The following is a 22,633-nucleotide window of genomic DNA, read 5'->3' as shown; positions in this document are numbered from 1 at the left end:
ATATCACCTCCCACCACGATGTGGTATTACGTTGTGGTGTGGGTAGGGGTTTTAAGCCTGATCGACTTTTTCCAACAACAAGCTACATCTACAGACCTAGTCGTATGATATTCTGTCTGCTATAAGAACACATTGCAGCCCTATCATCCACAAACATGAAAGCAACAAGAAGCTTGTGAAAAGTGGACAAGGCATCATGCTAAAGAACAGGGAAGACTAACACTAGGGAAAAAAAACTTTTTTTTTGTTCCTGTAGATAGCACCATTCTTGTCAATAGTTTGTTTTTGGAATTCAATTTACTTGAATGGGTGAGCTGCAATACCACTGTACAGGGACAAGTAATGCTGTTTATGGGGAAAAAAGCAGACCTTTTTTCTCTAGTCTCATGCAATCACACAAAAGGGAAATGTGGACATCTGTCCATTTCTATATTTGTAGCAGAACGTGTCGAGCAGTGGTGTAACTACCACTGTAGCAGCCATAGCGACTGCTACGGGGCCCACGGCATCAAAGGGCCCATGCCGCCCGCCGTCATGGGGCCCCCCCATGCCCAGTGGTGCCACTAGCAGCCACTATAGCGGTAGCGACGCCATATTTAATAGTATCTGCATCCTTAGGACGCAGATACTATTGAACGCTATGGCAGAGCAGGGAGGTAGCTCCCTACTCTGCCATTTACTAGGCTACAGGCCACGGGATCCCTGCGTAGGCCGGTGAGATGACATCACTGGATCACGCCAGCCGATGCAAGGATCCCTTCCCGTCGGCGTTGATTCATTGCGTTCGTCGCGGGAATGGGGCCTTGGAGAGTATGACTTTTTTTGTTTTATTTGTTTGGGGTCGCTAGATGGCGCTATCTACAGGAGGGGGGTTGCTATATGGCGCTATCTACAGGAGGGGGGCTGCTATATGGCGCTATCTACAGGGGAGGCTGTATGGCGCTATCTACAAGGGGAACTGTATGGCGCTATCTACAGGGGGGTCTGTTTGACATTATCTTCAATGGGGAGATGGGGCACTGTCTACAGGGGGGGCTGTATAGCACTGTCTACAGAGGGGCTGTATAGCACTGTCTACAGAGGGGGCTGTATAGCACTGTCTACAGGGGGTCTGTATAACACGATCTACCGGGAGGGCTGTATAGCACTGTCTACAGGGGGGTCTGTATAACACTGTCTACAGGGGGGGGCTGTATAGCACTGTCTACATGGGGGGTGTATATCACTGTCTACAGGGGAGGCTGTATAGCACTGTCTACGGGGGGGCTGTATAGCACTGTATACAGGGTGGACTGTATAGCACAATCTAAAGGGGGGATGTATGGAATGTCTAAAGGGGGGATGTCTCTGGGGGGACTGTATAGCACTGACTACAGGGGGGGCTGTATAGCACTGTCTACAGGGGGGGGTGGAATAACACTTTCTACAGGGGGGCTGTATAGCCCTGTCTACAGAGGGATGTATAGCACTGTCTACAGGGGGCTGTATGGCTGTACAGGGGCACTATCTACAGGGGGCACTATCTACAATGTGGCTGTGTGTGGAACCTAGGGGAGGGTGGGGGGCAGTCAAAAGTTTGCTAGTCTTTCCTAGTTACACCCCTGTTGTTGAGACATGACTTCCTAGAATAAATCGTTTTAGCTGAAGATTAGCTGTAGTATTTCAAGTCCTTGAACATGATATTAAATCATAATCATGGAATATTCAATAATGAAAAGTTATACAACTTTTGAATATACTTTATTTCAATTCCTCACCATGTTCTAGATTAGTAAATAGGAATGTTTTCTGTCATAGGCTGAAAAGCCTTCTGGGCCTATTTCACACAGCTGCCAGTTAGTACAGTTTTGTGCTACATGCACACAAGCGTTGTTGGTACTTCGTGCTCCCGGTAAGTAGTGATCGTCTCTCCTCTTTCCTTCTCCTTGTAAATAGTTAGTGTATTGCTTCCTTTCTTCTTCTGTGTTTTTTCTTCTCCTGGTATTAAAATCTTCTTCTGTGTCTTTTCTTCTCCTGGTAAGTAATGTCTTACCTCTCTGCTTTCTGTACTTATAAACCCTTATCCTGCTCCCCCTCCCCTATCCTCATTACTTATGCGCTCCTATAGTTCTTTCCACTATCACTCCCCTTTCTCCACTTATCTCACAGTGAACAATGAGTTCACCCTCCCCCTCCAGCCATGCTGGTGCCATTGGCCATGTGGCCAGCACCATTTTATATCCCTTGCTTCCTATAACCACCCTCATCAGGGACGCCCTGGCCCACCTTATGCTTCCTCGGGCCTAGTCGTCCCTCGTCCTAAATAAGGTGTGCACGTGCTAAACCCTTAGTAACAACTTTAAACATTAAAAACACATCATTCTTAAATTGGCAAGTAAATTGTGGCATGCGCCACGATTTATTAAGAACACATTAACCATAGGCAATACAGCGCAAGAGGAGCCTGACTTCAATCGCGACACGGCACTCCCTGAGCTGGGGCCCGCCTGCCCCCAGCTCGCATCCTGTAAACAAGGACAGCCGTGCCCCCTGCCACGGCTGTCCCCCCAGGCAGCCGTCGGACCGTCGTCCGGCTTTCGTGACTGCCCAGGCCCAAAACATCCTGGGGACCTGCCGTATAACTAGTGTCCCCCCACGTGCGAGTTCACCCCGCCGTATAACTAGTGGTAACTCGCCGTGGTCCACCACCGAAACCGCTCTTAGGAGGAGTGCAGTGCCACGATCCGCCACCAAAAAAGGTAGGCTCCTCTGCCGATCTGACCTTTTTTACCCCATAAAAACTCCTTTCCACCAGTCCTCCAGTCCTTCCTGCAGATTGTTGTTAAATATGTCCAGTCCCACATCAGATAAGTGTACGCCATCATTCCTGTACATTCCTTGGCACCCAAAATCAATGTCCTTGTGCTGAATAAAAACTCCTTCCGTCTCCACCATAAAGTCCTTCATGGCCTTGTTGACCTTCTTTCTCACCTTTTCAATGGCCGCTGTTGATGTTGCCCCCATCCAACTCCGCCTTTGGATAATTTCTGACCACAAAAACGTTACCCCCGGCCACCTTTCTTTCCATACGGCAACATCCACCTTCATCTTGTTAACTAGTACCCAAGCTTTGGTACTAGTCAAGTCGTTCCCCCCGGTATGTATCACGATCACCTGCGGGCACCCCCCTTCTGCCGCTTCCTCCACCAGCTTTCTCATCTGGAGCCATCGAAGACCACGTCTCCCGAACCACTTCACCTTGACCCCGTCGCTCGGCAGGCCTAGTTGTAATCCATACGGTCTCATCCTTGCCCTCTCCCCGGCCCAGTACACGAAGGAGTGTCCAATCACCCATACGCTTTTTTCCTCTGTGGGAGAGACAACATACAAACATTAATATGGCAATGGACGAATATAAGTGCGGAAGGCATTGGATTTCCATCTCCCCAAACGCTTAATGCTCCCCTCATCTGCTCCCGCCGCTGCTGCTTCTGATGCCGCCCCAATTCTGAAAGAATGTGAACCAATTCTGTCTTTTCCTAGCCCCGCTGCCGACGCTGTCCTCTTAAGTATCTGACAAAACTGGAACCTGGACAGGGCACTACCATCCCTGTGCTTAAGGAAAGCTCCTACCTCTGCTCCTCGTGAGACCAAATAATCCTTTACTGCCCCCACTGGACAAATTGGCCCCCCTTTTCTTAGCATAGTCACCCATGCCCCTTTCCCGTTTTGATCAGTCTTGGACTTTCTGATAAGGCACTTAACAGTTGCGTCATCCCATTTTGTGTCTTCGAGCTGTAACCCATCTTTACCCTTCTTTGAAGTGGACACCAATTCCCCTAACCTGAAAGCACCTGCAAAAGCCAATGTGAATGCAGCTTTAAATAGCAGCACTTCGTGCCTGTCTCTACATATGGCCCCCAATGCTGCCACCAGCCTCTTTACTCTGCCTGAGTCCAATGGCTCCCTCTTGTCTACTCCTCGCGGCTGTGCCCTTGACCAACCCTTCAACACCCGTCTAATTGCAAAAACCTTTGTAGGATCCTCCTCCCCTCTTACCTTTGTAATAAATGATACTGCCGCCACCAAGGTGGCGGCCCTACCTTTTGCTGCGCCATCCCCTCCACATGTTACCCAGCAGCTTCCATAAACACTGCACCGGACTCCCGCCTTCGTTCCTCCTGAAAACCTCCCACTTCTTCCATTCTTTCATGTATGTCTTCCATGTGTTTGGCGCCAACGATTTTTCCACCAGTTTTTCTAGACTTGGGTCAGCACCTGCCAAATATTGTTAGGGCAGACATATCCTGTCCGCTCCGCATTTGGTACTAATTGGAAAAATAACTCCCACTTCCCCCTTGACAAAGCATCCGCAATCGAGTTATTGACCCCTGGGACATGTTCAGCTCTGAAGTTGATATTCCACTCCATGCACTTCCCTACTAAATGCCTTAACAGTGCCAACACAGGGGGGGAGCTACTGGATAGATTGTTCACGGCCGACACCACACTCATATTGTCTGTCCAAAAATTACCCACCTGTTCCTCAACTGTTTCTTCCATAGTTCCACTGCTACCACTATTGGGAATAGTTCCAGCAATGTCATGTTCCTCAACCACCCCTTTTCTGCCCACCCGTCTGGCACACCACTTTCCGTCAAAAAAGGATCCAAAGCCAACTGACCCTGAAGCGTCTGAGAACAATCTCAACTTCTGATTGGAGCATGGTTCCCGTAGCCAAACCCGCACTCCATTAAATTTCACCAAGAAACTCTCCCAAACCTGCAGATCGTCTCTTAATGCCCTTGTTATTCTAATTTTATGTTGTCCTGCCTTCACTCCTGCCGTGCTTAACTGTAAACGCCTGGAAAATACTTTGCCCATAGGAATCACCCTACATGCAAAATTAAGGGAACACAGCAGCGACTGCATCTTTCTTAATGTCACCTTCCCGCTGGTTTTCACCTCCCTTACCTCCTCCAACAATGCTTTTACCTTCTCGACAGGTAACCTACATTGGCCTTCCAATGAGTCTATTTCTATGCCTAGATATGACAACTTTGTTACTGGCTCCACTGTCTTTTCTTGTGCTATGGGGACCCCCAAATCCTGCAGTAGCGCTATAAACTTCTGTAACATTACCTGGCAAATTTCTGACCCTGCTGGTCCTACTAACAAAAAATCATCCAAGTAGTGGGCAATTGTCTCCCACCCGCACACCTGCTGCAAACACCAATGCAAAAACGAACTGAATGCTTCAAAATACGCGCATGAAATAGCGCAACCCATGGGTAAACATTTATCTACAAAAAACTTTCCCTTGAAACAACACCCTGTGTATTTAAAACTCTCCGGATGCAATGGTAACAATCTAAAAGCGGACTCAATATCTACTTTGGACATCAATGCCCCCTTTCCACATCCTCTTACCTTTTCTACCGCCGACTCAAATGACTGATAATGTACCTCGCTTACTTCCTTCCCTATTGCATCGTTAACTGACCCTCCTCTTGGGTAAGACAGGTGCTGAATCATCCTGTACTTACCCTCTACTTTCTTGGGGACCACTCCCAACGGTGATACCACCATGCCCTCGACCGGTGGAGCATCAAAAGGCCCCTCTATTCTCCCTAAACCTACCTCCTTCCACAACTTCTCCTCCAACACTCCTGGTAATACATCAGCCGATCTCAAGTTTCTAAATTTTTTGGACCCTTGCACCTCCCCCTCAACAGGTAATTTAAAACCAAACTTAAACCCCTCCTCCAAAAATCCTGCTTTTTCCCTATCGGGATAAAGCCTTAGCCACTCACTTAGCCTGTTTATGTTCACTGGTGACTGCGCCTTTTGCAAACCCGCGAAAGGAATTACTGGGTTTACCTTCAAATTTTTTCCCCCCGCACTCCACCTGGGGATGCCCTGCCCCACATTTTGAGCATGCGTGTCTAAATGCAAACCCCCGATTACAGTTCCTTTCGTTATATGCCCAACAAACCATTCTGCCCTTGCTGACTTGGTTGGGCCCCTTGGCCCCTGTTCCCACCTGAGCCCTCTCTCTCCCCATCAATCTGGACCTTAAATCCAAATCCTTCTGGCCAAAACTCAAAATCTTACTTCCTACCATCTTTTTCCTAAAGGCCCTGTTGTACTCCAACCAACCCTGACCCCCGTAAAACGCATGCGCATCAACCACCAAGTCCATGTACTTTAAGATGTTGATGCATTGCTCCGGTCTGGATTCTACCCATACACTGGCTTAAACTAGGAAACCCTTGATCCACTCCACAATGGTCCTCCACTGTTTCCTATCCGACTGACCACTTCTCTCCTCCTTTGCCGCTACCGCTTCCCTTGATAAATCAAAAATATCTATGTACTTCCCTTCCCTAATACGTTTCAAGACTTTCTGTGGCAAATGTGCATATGTTGGGGACAATGAGCATGCGTAAGTATCCTGACCGCCTGCCGCTAACACTTTTTCCACTAATGACCTATTCATAGCCTGACCCCCTGCCCTTCCTTCTCCTGAGTTACCTTTACTTTTTACTGCCTTCAAACATTTTCTTAAAACTTTAAGCATCCTGCCCTCGCTGCTGGTATCCTCCCCCTCTGACCACAAGTCCCCTTCGGATGAATCGGAATCAGACTCACCAAGCTGCTGGACCTCCAGGGCTCCCCTCTCACCATGACCGCCTTCTGCGTTGCTGCTGCCCGTTATCTCCGTCCGACCTCCGTCAGCTGCTTGTTGTGGTCGATCGCTGCTCTGTTCTCTGCAATGACAAACACTGTGCGAGTATATGTTGCCTGATACATTTCTATCACCCCATGGGCCCATATTAGCCCCGGTTTGCCCCTGTTGTTGGGAACTATACTCAAGGTTGGAGCTCTGGCCCCACCAAGGGTTGGGAGGGGGCCATAAGGGGGGAATGGGTGGGTTATTAACCTGGTGAGCGTTTAGCATGCCCGTAGGGGCACCTTGAAAATTGCCCTCCCCTTGAACATGTGTCCCATTGAACGGGTAAAAAACCCTGTTGTGAGGTGCCCGGGAAAATACGTGGGGCGGGGGGGTGGGAGGTGTACAAACTGTTAAGGGCAGGGTTAGCTGGGTAAAATTGGGCTGGAGGGGGAGCCCAATTAGGGTAAGGGGCGGGTGGTTGAGAACATACAGGGGCGGGGGCCCCCACCCACCTGGCCGTACCTGGGAAAGGGGGGGGAGCGGAGGTGGCGGAGGACGGGAGAGATGTGCTGGGGGGGTTATACTGTGTTGGGGAAATGCTGAGGGCAGAGAGCGTAGCGGCTCTGGCCAAACTGCTCACTTCCGGCGCCGCCGGAAGTGACGCTGATGAGGACTTCCGGCCACGCGGTACAGGCGCACGGGGAGAGTGTGTACCAGCGTTGGAAGAGGGGCAGCGGCTTGCGGCAGGTAGGGGAACCCGAGCAAGTCGGGAACGGGCGGAGGAGGACGGAACAGTACGAGGCTGGAGGGGGGGATGGTGGACGGATGCGGGAGGGGGGCTAGGCGGACCCACAGGCCTGGCGTGGGACTGGGGCATCTGGGAGACCCTTTTTCGGTAGGGAACCGACTTACCCGGATTACTGGCGTCCCTAAGACGCCTGGGCACCACGATCTTCCTCCTTGGCCTCGTTCCAGCATCCGACCCAAGTTCCATTCCAGCGACGACCTCACCACCCGACTTCTCCTGGGACAATTCCATCCTATTTCCTTCTCCTGGTAAGTAGTTGGTACTTCGTGCTCCCGGTAAGTAGTGATCGTCTCTCCTCTTTCCTTCTCCTTGTAAATAGTTAGTGTATTGCTTCCTTTCTTCTTCTGTGTTTTTTCTTCTCCTGGTATTAAAATCTTCTTCTGTGTCTTTTCTTCTCCTGGTAAGTAATGTCTTACCTCTCTGCTTTCTGTACTTATAAACCCTTATCCTGCTCCCCCTCCCCTATCCTCATTACTTATGCGCTCCTATAGTTCTTTCCACTATCACTCCCCTTTCTCCACTTATCTCACAGTGAACAATGAGTTCACCCTCCCCATCCAGCCATGCTGGTGCCATTGGCCACGTGGCCAGCACCATTTTATATCCCTTGCTTCCTATAACCACCCTCATCAGGGACGCCCTGGCCCACCTTATGCTTCCTCGGGCCTAGTCGTCCCTCGTCCTAAATTGTACATTGTATGCTGATCTGGTCTATGTGCAACTTGACAGACACGCAGTGACTGTCACTTTACTAGGTTCCTCCATCGCTGGGCTAACATACAGCCCGATGAAGGAACCTTCAGCACAGCATTATAGAGAATTGTGTACCACTACAACCAACTCAAGTTAATGCTCTAGCAGTGTAATTTCCACAACACTTTGCTTTAGCATATACAACTGTGGGCTAATCAATATATCAATATACATCTAAGATTTAGGCTACTTGTCCCATTACTCGCATATTTCCCCAACGGAGTAAGAATAATTAAGACATTTATTTGTCTATAGTGTCAAGTGAGGGGTCATTGGCACTACAAATTTTCAGCTAACATTGTTATTTTAACTATTTACTAATAAAGAATTTATTATTTTCAATATTATTTGATCACACTACTTTCCTCTTTCCCTTTCCTGTTACTATACATATATCATAAATCGGTGGTGTACACCTAGTGTGAATCTCATTGCTCCAACATATTATATATAAAATTGTATGAGGGTAATACCTATCAATCTATAATACTAGTCTGGTTTTAGATGTTTTAATTTTTTGTTCACTTTTTGTATCGTACAAATAAATAAATACTGCATTTCAATCGGGTGTGCTCTTTTCCATAATGTATTTCTCAATATCTCAATACTTAGTAGAGTATCTAATCAATTTAGATGTGATCATTTTTAGGCGGATACTTTGTTAGAGACATACAGTACCCACCCTCGGCCGAGCCTTCAGTTCAGCTAAACTGAAAGAATTGGCTGAAAATGAAACAATTTCTAGGTATACAGGATACATTGAAAAAAAAAATTAAGAAAATAAGTCAATTAAATAAGTGCTTAAAAACACAAAAAAATTGATTCAATAAAAAAAAAAAACATTCAAAAGTGTACATAGTCTTTAAGGCCTTGGTCGTTTATGTTAAAGAAGACCTCTAGCAGAAGCACAACGTTCCATCATAGCTCCACCCCTGCTTATTGTCTATCCAGCTCTGTAATTTCCATTCAGTCCGGCCTCCTTTCTGCTTCTGATCAAACACCATCTTGAATTTTGCATTTCACTCTTGTATCTTCCACTATTCTATGCTATCAATCCCATGATGCCTCACAACCGCATCACATTAGCGGCTAGAGATCCTAACATCTTTGTCTGCTGGGGAGTACAGTGTCATTATCATTCCCTTAATATTATCCTAAGTAAAGAGATATGTAGACTGATCAGTGAGCCTGTGTGAACAGCCTATGTAATTTCATCATACATGAAGTTCTGGTGCCTGTATGAGTGACAAAGCCAGACTTATCCCCATTCACTTAAATACAAAAACAGTCACTGAAGCCTGATTCAGACTGCTGTTATGCTATGGCCCCAGTGTGATATTTAGTGATAGAAGCAGCAAGAAAAAGAACAGGTAAGAGACTGACACATGGAATTCCTTATTAAACATGTGAGAATCTTTCGTTTTTGTCAGTTTCCCTTTGAAAATACTTAGAGCATTATGTGGTACGAGAAACAAAAGAACATGTGTGTACTTTGTTATGAGTGGTTTGCAGACATTTTTTGGATTTTCATTTTCATTTTTCCTCCCCACCTTCCAAAAGCCATAACTTTTTTATATTTCCGTCGATAAAGCCATATGAGGGCTTGTTTTTTGTGAGATGAGTTGTAGTTTTTCACGGCACCATTTAGTGTACCATATAATGTATTGGGAAACTGGGAAAAAATTCTTTGTGGGGTGGAATACGAAAAAATAGTATTTCCTCAATCTTTTGAGGGGTTTGGTTTTTACTGCTTTCACTGTACGGTAAAAATAGTATGTTAACTTTTCTATTCTACCGGTCAGTACGATTACGGCAATACCAAATTTATATAGTTTTTTTTTATGTTTTACTACTTTTACAAGGAAGAAACTAATTGTTAAAAAAAATTTGTGTTTTGTTACCACATTCTGAGAGCCATAACTTTTTTAGTTTTCCGTCAATTGAGCGTTTATGAGAGCCTTTTTCTTTTTTGCAGGACGAGCTGTAGTTTCTATTGCTACTATTTTGGGCTATTCATTATGCCCCTCGGCTGCCATGAGAATCATCTGCACCGCCGATCACGTTGTGGGTGCACCGATGAGCTGTCGGAGGGGGAGCGTGATCGCTGTTCCTGGCCGTTGGTCCCGGGTGACAGCTGTAATACACAGCTGACACCCGCTACTTACGGAGCAGGCTCAGCTGGTGAGCCCGCTCCAAATATCACCTCCCACCACGATGTGGTATTACGTTGTGGTGTGGGTAGGGGTTTTAAGCCTGATCGACTTTTTCCAACAACAAGCTACATCTACAGACCTAGTCGTATGATATTCTGTCTGCTATAAGAACACATTGCAGCCCTATCATCCACAAACATGAAAGCAACAAGAAGCTTGTGAAAAGTGGACAAGGCATCATGCTAAAGAACAGGGAAGACTAACACTAGGGAAAAAAAACTTTTTTTTTGTTCCTGTAGATAGCACCATTCTTGTCAATAGTTTGTTTTTGGAATTCAATTTACTTGAATGGGTGAGCTGCAATACCACTGTACAGGGACAAGTAATGCTGTTTATGGGGAAAAAAGCAGACCTTTTTTCTCTAGTCTCATGCAATCACACAAAAGGGAAATGTGGACATCTGTCCATTTCTATATTTGTAGCAGAACGTGTCGAGCAGTGGTGTAACTACCACTGTAGCAGCCATAGCGACTGCTACGGGGCCCACGGCATCAAAGGGCCCATGCCGCCCGCCGTCATGGGGCCCCCCCATGCCCAGTGGTGCCACTAGCAGCCACTATAGCGGTAGCGACGCCATATTTAATAGTATCTGCATCCTTAGGACGCAGATACTATTGAACGCTATGGCAGAGCAGGGAGGTAGCTCCCTACTCTGCCATTTACTAGGCTACAGGCCACGGGATCCCTGCGTAGGCCGGTGAGATGACATCACTGGATCACGCCAGCCGATGCAAGGATCCCTTCCCGTCGGCGTTGATTCATTGCGTTCGTCGCGGGAATGGGGCCTTGGAGAGTATGACTTTTTTTGTTTTATTTGTTTGGGGTCGCTAGATGGCGCTATCTACAGGAGGGGGGTTGCTATATGGCGCTATCTACAGGAGGGGGGCTGCTATATGGCGCTATCTACAGGGGAGGCTGTATGGCGCTATCTACAAGGGGAACTGTATGGCGCTATCTACAGGGGGGTCTGTTTGACATTATCTTCAATGGGGAGATGGGGCACTGTCTACAGGGGGGGCTGTATAGCACTGTCTACAGAGGGGCTGTATAGCACTGTCTACAGAGGGGGCTGTATAGCACTGTCTACAGGGGGTCTGTATAACACGATCTACCGGGAGGGCTGTATAGCACTGTCTACAGGGGGGTCTGTATAACACTGTCTACAGGGGGGGGCTGTATAGCACTGTCTACATGGGGGGTGTATATCACTGTCTACAGGGGAGGCTGTATAGCACTGTCTACGGGGGGGCTGTATAGCACTGTATACAGGGTGGACTGTATAGCACAATCTAAAGGGGGGATGTATGGAATGTCTAAAGGGGGGATGTCTCTGGGGGGACTGTATAGCACTGACTACAGGGGGGGCTGTATAGCACTGTCTACAGGGGGGGGTGGAATAACACTTTCTACAGGGGGGCTGTATAGCCCTGTCTACAGAGGGATGTATAGCACTGTCTACAGGGGGCTGTATGGCTGTACAGGGGCACTATCTACAGGGGGCACTATCTACAATGTGGCTGTGTGTGGAACCTAGGGGAGGGTGGGGGGCAGTCAAAAGTTTGCTAGTCTTTCCTAGTTACACCCCTGTTGTTGAGACATGACTTCCTAGAATAAATCGTTTTAGCTGAAGATTAGCTGTAGTATTTCAAGTCCTTGAACATGATATTAAATCATAATCATGGAATATTCAATAATGAAAAGTTATACAACTTTTGAATATACTTTATTTCAATTCCTCACCATGTTCTAGATTAGTAAATAGGAATGTTTTCTGTCATAGGCTGAAAAGCCTTCTGGGCCTATTTCACACAGCTGCCAGTTAGTACAGTTTTGTGCTACATGCACACAAGCGTTGTTTTCGTCAGTATGCTATCTGTTTTTTTTAACAAATAGCAAACTGACCCATTAATTTCTAATGCCCCATGCTCACTACCGTGTTTTTCATGGATCCGTGTGGGGGCCGTGGGACTAGGCTGAAAAACTCAGAGCAGGTCCTATTCCTGTTAGTAGACCCATAGGTGTATAACCGCCGGGTCTTTGACTGTGTGAAGGAAAGGGTTAATATAATAAAAGTTTTAGCTAGGGATTAGGTCCGTTCCCGGGTCCAGCCTGTCAGGGGTTAACACGGCTTTACCTTATTGGCCGGATTCATCCCCCCCCCCTCCATCCATGGGAGGGGTCATGGTACTCCCCTTCTTCCTCTAGAGGAGGGCCCGCACCTCGGCCTCTTTTGGCCGTAATCTCGCGAGACTATGTACCGGCAAGAGATCAGAATGGAAGACTCCATTAGTCGCCGTTTGCTCCTGGCTGGCTGCAGTCTCTTCTGGACGAGACTTGCCGCCCAGCTTCCTCTCTTCCCGCGGCTCCCGCTGTGCACCCACTGCGGTGGTCAGCACGTCAATCTCGGCCACCTGTGAGACTATCCCTATCAGGACAAGTGAGTCAGCGCTCCTGGGACATGCAGCGCACATTACTGACCCATACCGGTCCGTCACCGCCCCTCCCCCACTGGCTCTGGCAGGATCAGCATGCCTCCGGACAGAGGCTGTTGTCATGGATTATGTGCCCCCTTCTCCTGGCCTCGCAGCTCCTACAGGGTTAGGCCGGGCTGGGCTTCGCCTGGCGGCCACACGGACAGTTAGTGTCACCACGAGCCTGGTTTCCAATACAGCAGGCTTCGCGGAATTGCCCCCTTCCTCCTGCCCACCAGCCTGCACCTTTAGCGACATCCACAGCTGCAGTCCGCTGCGTGCACATTCCTCAGTTTAGGGTGAGTGACACATGGCACGATTTATCCCCACCCCCTAGAGGATTAGCCCCTATTCTCTTTATGTGATAGAGGCGAGGACCTATTTCCTGCCGACCAGGGTCATCCTGCCAATACTACTATAGCATCAACCGATGTCAATGTGCCATTGTTCAAGATTTGGGCCCAGCATATATGATTCCCACCGACCGCTCAGAATCTCGGTTGTCACGTTCACGTGAGGGGTCAGCTAAGTACTGGTCCAGGTCACGTGACAGGCACTCATCACAGCATCGCAGTTCATATCACTCTCGTCGCCGCTACTCCAGGCATAGGGAGACTTCGTCCTCTGATAGTTCCTCAGATTTTTCGTGTAAACACTTTCGTGGCCATTCTTCTAACCATGGCACTTCCGAACGCAGCCACGCATCATCAAGAAAGGTCCGCACACCCAGTAGGTCTTCTCGTTTGGTGGTACCAACTGCCTCAGCTCCACCGACATCGTTACCTGAGGCACCTGTTTTTCCACCGCCGACAATGAATACCGCCTCTACTTCTGGACCGAGTGAGTATGACTGCCTCCGGGCATGGCGTACCAATAATACATCTGATGCTGAATTTTTGTCTGTGTTGAAATCTTTGTTGACGGGCAGCGCTGGTCCACAGGTCGAATGTGTGCCTGCGCCAGTAGGGGCGAAGTCTTTGGTTGAGGCTTTCACCTCTACATCTACTCCTGTGCTGCCTTCATTTAGGGATACGTATTTTTGTGGAATTGCCCCTCTCGGCGTACACTTGTCTGACGACACCAGGGAAAAAATATGTAAAAACGAATATGTGGATATTTGGTCCCTGGTGTCGGTGGACTCGGTGACCATTGATAAGGAGCGTCGTTTTCAGAGGGGGGTTCAATCCAAGCCAAAAGTAGCGTGGACGTTTAATAACTGGATACAGGCTTTTGTGGTCATATGGTGCGTAGTTTCGCAAAAGTTCCCAGATAAATCGTTTCAGCTATTTGTTTACCTAGACACGATTTTCAGTGCTTACAAAACGCATGGGGGTGCAGCATGGTGGCGTTATGATGAGGAGTTTAGAAGGAGAATGTCGCAACGTCCTGACATAGGTTGGGACACTAAGGAGACTGATGTATGGTTGCGTCTGATGATGTCTCAGCGCCCCTATCAGTCCGCTGCCCCCTCCTCCGGGTCCTTTGCCGGTTCCTCTCCCGGGGTTTGGGGCCCTGCGCTGCACCGATCTGGATCTTGCTTGTTCTTCAACCAAGGGCATTGCAAGTTCTATGGATCTTGCAAATTTAAGCATAAATGCTCCAACTGTGGGGGTGTCCATGCTGCCGTGCGATGCCCACATCGTGCACCCCCTCCTGCTTTATCACAAAACATTAGTAGTGTCGAGGACTCCGGTACGCGTCAGCGCGATGTGGCAGTGGCTAGATGGGGGAAGCCGCCCTACTTAGAACCAGTTTTATGTTCGGTTTTTTCCATACCCTTCGTGTACAGCCCTACGCCAAAGTTTTCACGTAATTTAAAATCCGCTACTGAATTTCCGTCTGTTATAAAATACAAGGTTATGAAAGTTAGTTTGGGTCGCAAGGCGGGCCCCTTTTCTGTTTTACCTTTTCCTAATCTTCGCGTTTCGCCTCTAGGCGTAGTTCCTAAAAAAGAAGTCAGGAAATTTAGTTTAATTCACCACCTCTCATACCCTAAAGGTCGCTCAGTTATCGACAGTATTAGCAAGGACATTGCAGCAGTGTCTTATGTTTCGTTTGATAGAGCTGTCGAGCTAGTTTGCCATTCCGGGCGCGGGGCCGTCATGGCAAAATCTGACATTGAGTCAGCGTTCCGGCTTTTGCCGATTCATGAGGATTGTTTCCATGTGTTGGGCTGCCAGTTAGAGGGTCTATATTGCTATGACATGTGCCTACCCATGGGTTGTTCAATTTCGTGCTTTTATTTTGAAGTTTTCAGTTTCTTGAATGGGTTCTCCGGGAGCAAACATGCACTATGTCAGTCACACACTATTTCGATTTTTCCTTCGTCGGTCCTAATGCGTCCCCACGTTGCCAATTTTTACTTAACTCATTTCAATTTTTGTCTAGCCGTTTTGGTGTTCCACTTTCCGTTGAAAAAACCGAAGGTCCCGTTACAGTAATTTCACTCTTAGGAATAGAAATTGACTCGTTAAACATGGTTTTGCGTTTACCTGCGTAAAAAAAACCTGAAAAACTGCAATCACTGTCAGTTAAAAAGATGCAATTGGGGCAGATTCAATCGTTGTCGGGTCCCTTGGGTTTTGCCAGTAGGGTATGCCCATGGGTAGGATTTTCTCTTGCCGATTGTCAATGTCTACGGCGGGGGTCTCTTCACCTAAACACCTAGTCCGTATTACATCTGGGATAAGAGCGGATTTGAGAGTCTGGTCTATATTCTTGCAGGACTATAATCAACACACATATTGGAGGTCGCCTACTGTTTCCAACACTGACTTTGAGCTTTTCACGGACGCATCAGGTAGCCTTGGATTCGGGGCCATCTTTGGTTCGGCATGGTGTGCGGCCCATTGGCCGGATGTTTGGCGTGCCAGAGGATGGTGTGCGAATCTAACTCTCTTGGAAATGTTCCCTATCATAGTATCTGTGGAATTGTGGGGAGATGCAATGGCAAACTCGTCTGACAATGAGAGTGTTGTGCATGCTATTAATCATCTAACCTCTGCATCACTCCCTGTGGTGTTACTGCTGCGCCGGCTGGTGCTGCGATGCTTACAACACAATATCCAGTTCAGGGCTCATCACATTCCTGGTGTTGACAATAAAATTGCTGATGCCCCTTCTCGTTTTAATTTCCATGTTTTTTGTTTATTATGCCCGCAGGCAGAACAGGAGGGGACGGAGTGCCCGGATTGTCTATGGAGACTGCTGGATCCCAGCTAGTGCCTTTCGTCAGGGCATCACTTGCTCCATCTACATGGACAGCATATGGTAATGCGTGGAATGAGTGGTTAAAAGTTGTAAGGGAATGTGTTATTGGTCCTCCGGAACGTCCTCATTTAAACTGTATTATGGAGTATTTATCATGTCTGGCCAAGCGCGGCGTAGCAGGATTAGTTTCGCAGTGTCATCTGGTCTATATTCTTTCAGGACTATAATCAACACACATATTGGAGGTCGCCTACTGTTTCCAACACTGACTTTGAGCTTTTCACGGACGCATCAGGTAGCCTTGGATTCGGGGCCATCTTTGATTCGGCATGGTGTGCGGCCCATTGGCCGGATGCTTGGCGTGCCAGAGGATGGTGTGTGAATCTAACTGTCTTGGAAATGTTCCCTATCATAGTATCTGTGGAATTGTGGGGAGATGCAATGGCAAACTCGTCTGACAATGAGAGTGTTGTGCATGCTATTAATCATCTAACCTCTGCGCCACTCCCTGTGGTGTTACTACTGCGCCGGCTGGATTAGTTGCGCAGCGTACTATTAAGGGTTTGGCATTTTTCTTTAAACTCCACGGGTGGACCGATGTCACGAAATCCTTTTTTATTTTTCAAAATCCATTAAGGGGTGGAAAAAGTCGGCAGTTCGTAAGGAATCTAGGCGTAAAATTGAATTTGCTATTCTGTTAAGACTTTTGCATTGTTTACCAGCAGTATGCGCTTCTTCGTTCGAGTCGTCCCTTTTAGCCGTAGCTTTTTCTCTTTCCTTTTTTGGCGCTCTGCGTATATCGGAGTTAGTTACCCCTAGTGCATTGCGGCCAGGCGGCCTTTTATTTGAGGATGTTAATTTGTCTTCATCCGACCTGCGTTTCCGCATCCGTCGGTCTAAAACCGAAATTTTTGGCAGGGGTTGCTGGGTTTCGTTGCGGGCAATTGGGGGTGCTGGTTGCCCAGTTACTTTAGCGTCTTCCTACTTAAGGGTGCGAAAATCTGGCTCTCAGTTTTTAACACATATCGACAGCAGCCCCCTTACGAAATTTCAGTTCTCTGCAGTATTTAAAAAAGCCTTGTTATCCGCTGGCCTTCCCCCTGGGGATTTCGGCACTCACTCCTTTCAAATTGGAGCGGCTACTACCGCCAGCGAATTGGGCCTGGCAGATTCTGAGGTTTGTCGTATAGGGCGCTGGCGCTCTGATTGCTTTGCAGGTTATGTTCGTCCTGATTTGGTTCTACATTAATTTTGTTTATTTCATAGGTTACCGGCCATCAGTGTGGATACTGGGCCATTCATATGTTTATTGGGCGTAATTGAGAGCGGCTATACGGCCCGGAGGACAATCGCTAGGATTTCAGGACGCAGAAATCTATTGGAGAGGCCTGAGGGGCCTGAGATGGTTGCAGACCTTACCGGAAGTGGTGGATATTAGTCGGCACCGGCCGGTGCCGACGGTTTTGGTTTTACACATTGGGGGGGGGGATGATTTATGCTCGGTGCGCCATAGGGAGTTGATTGCCCTAATACAGTCAGACCTTGAGCAGTTCGCTTCCTTCTTCCCTGAGCTCATGCTAGTCTGGTCCGAAGTAATCCCCAGGGTAGTATGGCATGGAGCCCGGTATGGTAATGCCATTGAGAGGGGCCGGAGACTCCTTAATACATGGATATCTCGCTTCGTGAGAGAAAGAGGGGGATAGCAAACAGGCATAGACAACAAGAGGGTGACAACAGATGCCTGTTACTGTCAGATGGAGTACACCTCACGAATATTGGCTTGGATATATTCCTGTCCGGTCTGCAGGATGGGATTGAGCAGGCTCTTTTCCTGTTGGCTGGGGGTCGTGGTGGGGCGGAAGCATGTGGTGGTTTTGGAAGGTAAATTACCTACTGTATATATGTAGACAAATATCATTTGATCTCAATGCAAGTTTCACTATATGCCCGACTCAATAGTTTTTATATGGCCAATTTGATTGATGTAAAAAGAGAAATAGGCACAAATTATTTTAATGCTTTAATACAGTTAGATCTTAATAACTGAGTTGTATCTATTCTGTACCAGAAGATTAGGCATTTAGAAGTAAACAACCTGACCAGTTTTTCTCCTCATGGGAGACACAATCCTATGCTAAATTCCAAAATATTACAGCGGTGGCAGTCATTGTGTAAGGCTGTTATAAATTAGTGTTGGAGAGATACACAGTTCAGAATTATACATAGAGCAGTTAATGCCTCTAATTTACCTTTAGGCTACTGTATATTCACACTACAGTGAAAAAAATGTCCATTAGAAACTGATTAACTGTCAGTTTTTCATGGCCATTTTGCATCAGTGTCTAAATTTTCATCCATTGACTGCCCGTCTGTCCATTTTTAATGGCCGTTTGACATCTGTTTTGCATCAGTTTTTAATGGCCGTCAAAAAACTGATGAATTTCATTGGTCAGGCTTCTTTTGTCCCAACCCCCTGAAAACATCCAAAGGAAGGTCACATGTTGACCTAGACAAGATTTACAGCCTCCCTGTATATGATGCCACACACCTCCCTGTATATGATGCCACACACCTCCCTGTATATGATGCCACACACCTCCCTGTATATGATGCCACACACCTCCTGTATATGCCACACACCTCCCTGTATATGATGCCACACACCTCCTGTATATGCCACACACCTCCCTGTATATGATGCCGCACACCTCCTGTATATGATGCCACAGACCTCCCTGTTTATGATGCCACACACCTCCTGTAAATGATACCACACAGCTCCTGTATATGATGCCACACACCTACTGTATATGATGCCACACACCTCCCTGTATATTCCACACAACCTCCCTGTATATATATATATATGCCACACAGCCTCCCTATATATGCCAAACACCTCCCTGTATGTGCCACACACTCCTCCCTGTATATGCCACACAGCCTCCTCCCTGTATATGCCACACAGCCTCCTTCCTGTATATGCCACACAGCCTCCCTGTATATGCCACAAGCCTCCCTGTATATGCCACACAGCCTCCCTGTATATGCCACATATGCCACCCATGGTCTCTTGTCTTCACGGGATCTGCGAAGGTGGCGCAATGACATCATCGCGTCGCCTTCGCAGAACCCGTGAAGACGAGAGACCACATCTGAAGAGGTCGGCGCTGCATCTGTGAGTGTGTGTCATCGAGCCGCCGATAGCCAGCAAGGGAACTAGCAGTTCCCTTGCCAATCCCCATGTCACAGATCAGTTTTTAACGGTTGTTACATGTATTGATAGCCGTTAAAGACGGATCCATTGATTTCTATGGGGGCCGTCAGGCCGTGAAAACGGGCAAAAATAGGACGTCCTATTTTTTGAAGGCTATTATTCACGGGTCTTTAATAAAAAAACGGCTGTGTGAATACACCCATAGAACATCATTATTCTGAAAACGACAGTCTTTAAAAGAACGGCCGTCGCATTGCTGTTTTTCACTGTCGTGTGAATAAGGCCTTAGCATCTACACAGTGTTCTAAATATAAGGAGAGGAAAACTGACATTTACAATGGTTTATGGAAGTGTGGACAGATACAGAGTTTACTTTAACTGAATGGGTACATTAATGGCATTTTGGGTCACTTGAGGGTGGACTAAAGTTCTTCTGATGGATTAGAAAAGGGGTGTGCCAGGTGTGTTAGGTTGGGTTGGTTGGTGAGGGGCAGGGGCGTAACTAGGAAAGACTGGGCCCCATAGCAAACTTTTGACTGAGGCCCCCCCTCCCTATAGATTCCACCACACAGCGCCCCCTATAGATAGCACCATACACAGCCCCCTGTAGATAGCGCCATACACAGCCTCCTGTAGATAATGCCTTACAGGCCCCCTGTAGATAACGTCTTACAGCCCCAAATCCCCCCTGTAGATAACGCTATACAGCCCCCCTGTAGATAATGCCATACAGCCCCCCCTGTAGATAACGCCATACAGCCCCCCTGTAGATACCCTCTTACAGCCCCAAATCCCCCTGTAGATAACACCATATAGCCCCCCTGTAGATAACGCCATACAGCCCCCTGTAGATAACGCCATACAGAGTCCCCCCTGTAGATAATGCCATACAGAGTTCCCCCTGTAGATAACGCCACAGAGAGTCCCTCCTGTAGATAACGCCAGAACCACCCCCTGTAGATAATGCCATACAGACCCCCCTGTAGATAACACCATACTGAACCCCCCCTGTAGATAACGCCATACATACCCTCCCCTGTAGATAACGCCATACAGACCCCCCCTGTAGATAACGCCATACAGACCCCCCTGTAGATAACTCCATACAGATCCCCCTGTAGATAACGCCCTACAGAGTCCCCCCTGTAGATAACGCCATGCAGATTCCCCCCTGTAGATAACGCCATACAGAGTCCCCCTGTAGATAACACCATACAGAGTCCCACTGTAGATAACGCCATACAGACCCCCCTGTAGATAACGCTATACAGACCCCCTTGTAGATAACGCCATACAGAGTCCCCCCTGTAGATAACGTCATACAGACCCCCCTGTAGATAACGCCATACAGAACCACCCCCTGTAGATAACGCCATACTGAACCCCCCCTGTAGATAACGCCATACAGACCCTCCCCTGTAGATAACGCCATACAGACCCCCCTGTAGATAACGCCCTACAGAGTCCCCCCTGTAGATAACGCCATGCAGATTCCCCCCTGTAGATAACGCCATACAGAGTCCCCCTGTAGATAACACCATACAGAGTCCCACTGTAGATAACGCCATACAGACCCCCCTGTAGATAACGCTATACAGACCCCCTTGTAGATAACGCCATACAGAGTCCCCCCTGTAGATAACGTCATACAGACCCCCCTGTAGATAACGCCATACAGAACTACCCCCTGTAGATAACGCCATATAGCCCCCCCCCAAAAAAAACGGCCTATAGTTTGTCCTACAAAAGACATGCATCCCCTATCCACAGGATAGGGGATACATGTGTGATCGCTGGCAGCAATAAGGAGAACGGGGGACCGAAAGTCCCCCGAAGTTCTCTATGACAAACCTCGGACTTCCGGCGTCTGCGCAGTTCAATAAAAATGAAAGGTGCGCTGGTCACGCATGCGCACAAGCGCGACAAGTGCACAATTCACCCCCCCTCCCTATAGATTCCACCACACAGCGCCCCCTATAAATAGCACCATACACAGCCCCCTGTAGATAGCGCCATACACAGCCTCCTGTAGATAATGCCTTACAGGCCCACTGTAGATAACGTCTTACAGACCCAAATCCCCCCTATAGATAACGCCATACAGCCCCCCTGTAAATAATGCCATACAGCCCCCCCTGTAGATAATGCCATACAGCCCCCCTGTAGATACCCTCTTACAGCCCCAAATCCCCCCTGTAGATAACACCATATAGCCCCCCTGTAGATAACGCCATACAGAGTTCCCCCTGTAGAGAACGCCACAGAGAGTCCCCCCTGTAGATAACGCCATACAGAGTTCCCCCTGTAGATAACGCCACAGAGAGTCCCCCCTGTAGATAACGCCATACAGAACCACCCCCTGTAGAGAACACCATACAGACCCCCCTGTAGATAACACCATACTGAACCCCCCTGTAGATAACGCCATACAGACCCTCCCCTGTAGATAACGCCATACAGACCCCCCTGTAGATAACGCCCTACAGATTCCCCCTGTAGATAACGCCATACAGAGTCCCCCTGTAGATAACACCATACAGAGTCCCCCTGTAGATAACGCCATACAGACCCCCCTGTAGATAACGCTATACAGACCCCCCTGTAGATAACGCCATACAGAGTCCCCCCTGTAGATAACGTCATACAGACCCCCCTGTAGATAACGCCATACAGAACCACCCCCTGTAGATAACGCCATATAGCCCCCCCCCAAAAAAAACGGCCTATAGTTTGTCCTACAAAAGAGATGCATCCCCTATCCACAGGATAGGGGATACATGTGTGATCGCTGGCAGCAATAAGGAGAACGGGGGACCGAAAGTCTCCCGAAGTTCTCTATGACAAACCTCGGACTTCCGGAGTCTGCGCAGTTCAATAAAAATGAAAGGTGCGCTGGTCACGCATGCGCACAAGTGCGACAAGTGCACAATTCACTTCTATGGAGCTGCAGACAGACCCTGGAAGTCCGAGGTTTGTCATGAAGAACTTCGGGGGACTTTTGGTCCCCCGTTCTCCTTATCGCTGGGCGTCCCAGCGATCACACATAAATAGGGGATGCATGTGTTTTGTAGGAACAACCCCTTCAGTGGCGTCGCGCTGTAGCAGCCATAGCAGCTGCTAGCGGAGCCTCCGGCCATAGGGGGGGGGCGTGCCGGTGGGTGGCACGGGCCCCCTCATGCTGCGGGCCCCGTAGCAGCCGCTATGGCTGCTATAGCGGTAGTTACGCCACTGGTGAGGGGGATTCTTTGCACTTAACTGTATTCGAGCAAATGTATTTCTGTGGTATGTTGGGGACCTGTGTGCAAC

This window comes from Rhinoderma darwinii, chromosome 1 (assembly GCF_050947455.1).
Source record: "Rhinoderma darwinii isolate aRhiDar2 chromosome 1, aRhiDar2.hap1, whole genome shotgun sequence".
Classification (NCBI taxonomy): Eukaryota; Metazoa; Chordata; class Amphibia; order Anura; family Rhinodermatidae; genus Rhinoderma; species Rhinoderma darwinii.
This window is presented reverse-complemented; position numbering follows the sequence as displayed.